Source organism: Papio anubis, chromosome 16 (assembly GCF_008728515.1).
Source record: "Papio anubis isolate 15944 chromosome 16, Panubis1.0, whole genome shotgun sequence".
Taxonomy (NCBI): domain Eukaryota; kingdom Metazoa; phylum Chordata; class Mammalia; order Primates; family Cercopithecidae; genus Papio; species Papio anubis.
The window spans coordinates 12,637,919-12,644,882 of NC_044991.1; the positions used below are offsets into that span (position 1 = coordinate 12,637,919).

Here is a 6,964-nt window from a genome sequence, read left to right on the forward strand (position 1 = left end):
GGGATTACAGGCGCCCGCAACCACGCCTGGCTAATTTTTATATTTATAGTAGAGACGAGTTTTCACCATGTTGGCCAGGCTGGTCTCGAACTCCTGACCTCAGGTGATCCAGCCACCTCAGCCTCCCAAAGTGCTGGGATTACAGGAATGACTCTGTAATCCTCTACTGTTGATTAAGGTTGTGGCCAGTTCTTCACAATTAGACACATTGCAATACAGATCTTTGAACATGAATCTTTATTTATACCTAGTTTGCTTTAACAAAGTTTCATACCAATGCAGCTGCCATTTGCATGAAGTCATCACAGCCACCAAGCCAGCAGAGCACCCGTATGTCTTTCAACAAGCACCCCATAGGTGTCATGTCTGTGTTATACAGTGGCTCCAGGGCCTCCCTTGAAATTCGGCTGCAAATATTGACAAAACCAACTTACCACCTGTCTTCTCTTTTCCTAGGCCCTCTCTCCTCCCATGCACCTTTCTAATTCCCCTCCAGCCTAGGGAATGGAAGCACCCAAGGTATCAGGACTGTGTCAAAAGGAAGAATAAATGGCCTTTGAGTGGGCCGATGAAGCACAGGAGGGGCTCGCTTGGGAGGAAGTGCCTGATTTGGGTCCAGGGTGGGGGGAACTCTTCCCAGCCCCACTGGGTGTGTATGCATAGGGGTAGTGGTGGAGAGATGGCGCCCTGTGGGTAGTTAAGGGAAAGTGCTTTGAAATCTGCCCAGAGCATACAGGCATAAGGGCAAACTGACTGAGGCCCTGCTGTGTGCTGAGCCCCGTGGAGTGGAGGGCAGTGGCAGGTACAGCCTGGGTGGGAGAGGGAGGTGCTGTCCTCAGCTGAGGGGTGGGGCTGGGGGCCTGGGGAAGCACCGGGAGCTGCCCGGCCTCTGTTAGTTCTCCTCGGTATCCACACCAGGTGCGCTGATGACAAGTTGCCCAGGACCAGGCAGGGGCACCTCTGAAAAGCTGTAAATGAACCCACAGAGGACAGGCCCCTTGCTCTCCAGGCCAGGGGCACATGGCTGGCACTTGGAGCTCTCAAGAGAAAGAACAACCCCGTTTCAGATGGGGACTTCCACACAGCCCAGCAGTGGCATGCGGGCCCTCTCCCAGCGCCACCCACCCTTTCTGGTCCCCAAGGCTTCCTTCTTCTGGGGCCTTCAGTAGAGACAGTAAACCCCCTGAAGCCCCACAATCCCAACACCCCTCCTCTATTGCAAAAAGGAGAGGCCACAGGGCCCCTCGGCCTCCCCTGCTGCCATCAGCTTTGCAGCTCTCAGCCCGCACCCCACCCACTGCCCTCCTGGGAGTGGGGGCCCCCACCTAGCTCCAGAACACCCCCATCTCTGCAGAAGCCCCTCTCCCACTGGCCCACCCCTCTGCTGTGTGGTCAGCAGCTCTTCTCCCCACTATCCATTCCTTCCTCTCAGTCCAGAAAATAAAAACAGCTATTGCTCTACCCCCTCTCCCTTCTCAGCCCAGCTTCCCCAAAGAACTGTCCACTAGCTGTCTGCACTTCCTTCCCTCCTGAATGCTCGTGACCCTACTCTGGAGAAGGTGCCATGGCATGGGAAGCCACTCTCCCAAACCCTCTCCTCCTCGTCTCTCCAGGCCGCTTTGCTGGCCACCCCACCTTCCTGGACAGCACAGCTCCTTCTCTGACCCCTCCAGGTGGGTGGGGCAGGCCTGCAGACTTCTCCCTTCCTCTTTTCATTCCCCCACTGGCTCATACCCAGGGGGTCCCTGGAGCCTCTTCACAGTCGCCATCCTGGCACAGGACATGGGTCAGTCACAGCCCCTAGGCACCAGGGCAGCCTGGGCCTCCCAGCCTCAGTTGGGATATGGGGGGAGGAGCCAGGTGTGACCATCACAGAGACCATCCTGGGTCTCCAGCCCATGACCTGTGGGGACCAGGAGGACCGGAAGGAAGGCAGCCACTGTGTGTTCCTGGACCCAAGCAGACACTGGGGTTCCTCTAGGAGGGGCTGGGGCACCAAGCTTCTGGGTGATCTGCTGGCTGGGCCCTTGTGCCTCCAGGAAGAGCAGCTGAGACACTATCCTACCCCATCCCTCCCCAACCCCTCCCCAAAGTCATATGGAGCAAGCCTCCAAAAATTGGTGGTTGGGGTTTACTGCTTCCTGAGGTGGAGTAATCTCCACCCAGAGGCAAAAGTGTCCAGGTACAAATATTCTCTTTCTCTCTCTCTTGCTTTTTGGTAACAGCTCTACTGAGGTGAAATTCAAATACTATACAATTCACACATTTAAAGCATACAATTCAGTGGGTTTCTGCATATTCACAGCGTTGTGCAATATTTTCACAGTCATTTTAGAATACTTTCATCACCCAAAAAAGAAAGCCTGTGCCCGTTAGCTATGATCCTCCCCAGCCCACCACTCACCCACGTTCCTTTCTCTACAGATTTGCCTATTCCAACACTGCAGGCTTAATGTCTCTTGCCTCAGTTTTCCCAACTATAAAATGGGGATGATAATGGTGGCTCCAATTTGATAATGGTTGAGAGGGTTCAATGAGTTAATGTAAGGACGCAGGATGAGGTCTGCACAGAGTCAAGGCTACGTAACGTCTACTGTCGTTATTACTTGACCTTGGCTGGGTCTCTGGGGGCTGGAGCTCTTCCACTGCCCACTAGCCTTCCACTTGCCCCATGAGCTCATTCCGCCCTCCGTCCCTCGCCCAGGTCCTCTCCTAGACTCCAGATATCCCAACAGTCCCTCCTCAAGCCTGTCTGTCCTGCTGTGTCCCTCACTCAGGAAATGACCTTCCACCTGGTCACCTGGGCCAGAAACCGAGGGGCGTCCTTGAAACCTCCCTCCCCCTGTGCCTGCCCCTGTCATCTGTTCCATCAGTCTGGACCGTGTCCTCCTATCCCCTCCCTGGTGGCCACCCTGACCAGTCCCCACCACCAGCATTGGTCACCAGCCTGGCTCTGGCATTCCATGTACTTCCATCCACCACGCATTGGCCACGGGGCCTCAGGTGAGTCACTCCTCTCTGAGCCGCCGCCTCCTGGAAAATAACACAAGGATAACTACGGTGCCGCCTTCCTTCGCTGTGTCGAGGATGACATGAATGCAATACATGAAGAACTTCAGCCCTTGATCGTCACTGTTGTCATCGTTATTCTCGCTCCTCTGGCTGACTTGACCACTCCTGACTGGGGTCCTTGCCCTCATCTCCCCCTTGGGACATCCTCCACACATTTTATAAAAGCTGCCATTACAGAGTGCTGACCACGTGCAGGACAGCAAGCCCAAACTGCCAAGCTCCCTTCACCATCACGACATGCCCACGAGGCAGGTGCCAGTGTCCTCGTTCACAAAGGAGGAAACTGAAGCTGAAGGACCCTCACAGGAGTTAACCATCGCCTCTGGATACACAGCTGGCACCTGTGTATTGATTCAAAGCATTTAGTGAACATCTACTGTGTGCTGGCACTGAGCTAGGTGCTAGGAAAACAGTAATAAACCAGACTGGTATACGGCCAGCCCATATGGTAAAGATCTTTCTAGAACACAAATCTGACTCCCTTGAAATCCTCCAGTGACCCCATCGCCCTTAGGATCTAGTCCACACACCTTCCCAGGTCACCCTCGGTCCTCTGGAGTCCCCTACCTCTGTGGCCACTTTGCTGACCGCTCCTCCCCCTGCCGCCTCTCCCACCACCCCTGCCAGGCCCTCTCTGCTCCAGCCCATGGCCTGGGGTGCCTCTCCCACCAGCTTTGCCACTCACATCTGCTTTCCTACCCTTTTCTCAATTTATTTTCTTTTTTTTTTTGAGACAGGGTCTCACTGGTGCCAAGGCTGAGGTGCCATGGTGTGATCTCCGCTCACTACAGCTTCCACCTCACAGGTTCAAGCGATCCTCTGGCCTCAGCCTTCCAAGTAGCTGGGACCACTGGGACCACAGGCAGACACCACCATGGTTGGCTAATTTTTTAATTTTTTTGTAGAGACAGAGCCTCCCTACGTTGCCCAAGTTGGTCTCCAACTCCTTGGTCTCAAGTGATCCTCCCACCTCACCCTACCAAAGTGCTGGGACTACAGGTGTGAGCCACCATGCCTGACCCTATTTCTCATTTTCATTGCCTGCAGAACTTTTACTATCTCTTGAGATTTTATTCACAGTCACCTCCTCCAGGAAGCCTTCCTTTCCCAACTTCAGGTTAGGAGCTCCTGGGTAGCCCAGGCCCCATCTTGCAGCACAGGGGCTCTGTGCTGATTTGCCTGTCTTCCTTGAGAGCCGCCAGGGTCTCGCTGAACTCAATGGCCCTCGCCCTATCCCTGCCCGCCACCCCTTCCAGTGCCAGGTGCGTGGGTTTCCTCTCTGGATGTCTGTGCCTGGCTGGAACGCCAAGGTGCTTGGCCAGCAGTGGCTTTGCTTCCTTTGCGCGTCTGTGGAGGCAGGGCTGGTGCAGGGGTGGAAGCGGTGCCTCTCGGGAGCAGCTGCGTGCAACCTGCCAGGGCTCTGGCTCCTGGGCCTGGGTGAACTGCCCAGGCCTCCATCCCTCCCCTCCCCCGGGCACCGGCTCTCACAAGGCGGGGGTGGCTGCCCTGGGAAGAGAGGATCTGCGCTGGAGTCAACTGGATGAGCGCCCAGTCCTGGCTGTGGAGCCGCTCTGTGCCTCAGTTTCCTCATCTGAAAAATGGCATCAGCCGTCCCTACCCACCTTGCAGGGCTGTGAGGGGACGTGGGCAGGGACAGTGGACAGATATTGTGTCCCCGGAGGGCAGACACTTCGTTGGCTGGCTTCCTGACATTCCCATCTTGGACACGTTGTGTTTCAGCTTCCAAAAATTCCGGTACAGTTGGTTTTAGGCTTTGTCTCTGGGACAGCCCCATCTTGTGCTTCGCGCGGGTGGGAGCGGGTGCAGAGAGGGCTCTTTCTGGAGGGGCTGGGTCCCAGCGGCGGCCCCCCCAGCGCAGTCCACTCAGTCGTCAGGCGGGAGCCGCTCCCGGGAAGCAAGGGCCGCGGGAAATGGCGGAGGGCCGCGACCTGTCCCGTGCAGGGACGAGGCCTGGCGCGGAGGCTGGAAACCCAAGGGTCTTGCCACTCCCTGGGGGGCGTAAGGTGGGTCAGGGACGTCCTGTGGGGCCCCAGACGCCCCCCACGACCGCCCCGGCCCCGAGAGCCCCAGGAAAGCCGCAGCCGCCCCGAGGGCCACTCGCAAGATGGCGGCCGCCAGTGCAGGCGCTGGGAGAGGGAGGGCGCCGTGGCCGCCACGGTCAGCGCGCAGCCCCGGGGTGCGGGCGCCGGCGGCGTGGGGAGGAGGGAGTTGGGGTGGGTGGGGGGCCGGGAAGAGCCAGCGAGAGGGGCAGGGAGGGGAACAAAAGGTCCCTTTGTGGCGCTGCGGGAGAAGAGAGAGCGCATTACCCAATGCCCAGAAGCCATGTTGGTAACAAGAGAACCATTCTCTGCCTCGCTTGGAAAACAACTTGGAGCAGAGAGAGACAGGGAGAGATTTAACCCCATGGGCGCGGGCGCAAGGGGCTCAAGGCCACGGCGGAAGGTGGGGAGGAGCGAGGGCACACTCAGGGCCTGGACGGCCAGATCTCTCAACCCGTCCCGTCCTGTGCCCGGGTGGCTCCTGGGTCTAGAGTCCATCATGGCCGCCAGGTCAAACCCCAGCCGCCCTGTGACCCAGCCGCAGCCATGGCTTCCACCTGCCTGGGCCTGGCCTGGTCCTTTCCCCTGAGCCACTTGCTCCAAGCTCTAGGGCCTGGCCCACCCTAACCTCAAGAGGACGCCCTCTGAATCCTCACATCCTCTGGCTTCACGTCCCAAAGCTGGTCCTGGTTCCAGGGCCACCAGGGCTGGAGCCTCCTGATGCTGACAGGGAGCTTGTCCCTTCCATCTTTGCACAGTTTGCCTTTCAGAACATTTTTCCTAAAATTTAGGCATATCTCTTCTTTCCCCACCACAGCTTTCTCCCCTTCCCCCACCTTCTACCTCCCAACACTGACTCTCTGGCTCCCAGAGAGGCCATCTGATCACAGGCAAGTGGTTCTAAAAGAAGCCACTGTTCGTGAGCACCTACTGTGGTTAGAGCACTTCCCACACACTGACTTGATGACCCTTGCTACCTCTGGCCAACCTGTATGAAGTGAGCTGCTATCCATCTGCTGAGGCTACTTATTCAAAAAGCACCTCGCACAGGGACACACATAGGAGGCACTGGATGAACAAAAGATAGGAAGAGTTGGGAGGCCGAGGTGGGTGGATCACAAGGTCAGGAGATCAAAACCATCCTGGTGAAACCCCATCTCTATTAAAAATACAAAAATTAGCCAGGCATGGTGGCACGTGCCTGTAGTCCCAGCTACTCAGGAGGCTGAGGCAGGAGAATCCCGTGGGAGGCTGGAATCGCCACTGCACTCCAGCCTCCAACCTGGGCGACACAGTGGGACTCTGTCTAAAAAAAAAAAAAAGGAGATAGGAAGAGGCCAGGCGCAGTGGCTCATGGCTGTAATCCCAGCACTTTGGGAGGCCAAAGCAGAGGACTGCTTGAAGCCAAGAGTTCAAGACCAGCCTGGGCAACAAGCAAGATCCCCATCTCTACAAAAAAAAAAAAAAAAAAGCAATAATTTGCTGAACGTGGTGGTGCCCACCTGTAGTTCCAGCTACTTGGCTACTTGAGAGGCTGAGGCAGGAAGATCGCTTGAGTCCAGGAGTTCGAGGCTGCAGTGAGCCAAGATTGCGCCACTGCACTCTGGCCTGGAAGACAGAGTGACACTTTGTCTCAGACATGACATAACATAACATAGCATAACATAAAAAAGATCGTATGGTTGCTCATTAGCAGAATAAAGAGGTCCTTCCTTCCTTCCTTCCTTCAACAAACACTGATTGAGCACTGGCCATGTGCCCAGCACTGTTCCAGCTCTGGGGCTACAGCAGTAGACATAACAGACCAGCTTGCCCTCACAGAGCAGCTATTC

General features: G+C 56.4%; 1 long non-coding RNA gene across 1 annotated transcript; it reads right to left on the reverse strand.

Annotated features, from left to right (window-relative positions):
* Positions 1-219: 219 nt before the first annotated feature.
* LOC110740574 lies at positions 220-6,677 on the reverse strand. The gene is made up of 2 exons (XR_002515390.2): positions 6,635-6,677; positions 220-3,033 (listed from the first exon to the last, which is right to left on the reverse strand). It is a non-coding gene; the product is annotated as an uncharacterized LOC110740574 (long non-coding RNA).
* Between the last annotated feature and the right edge of the window lie 287 nt (positions 6,678-6,964).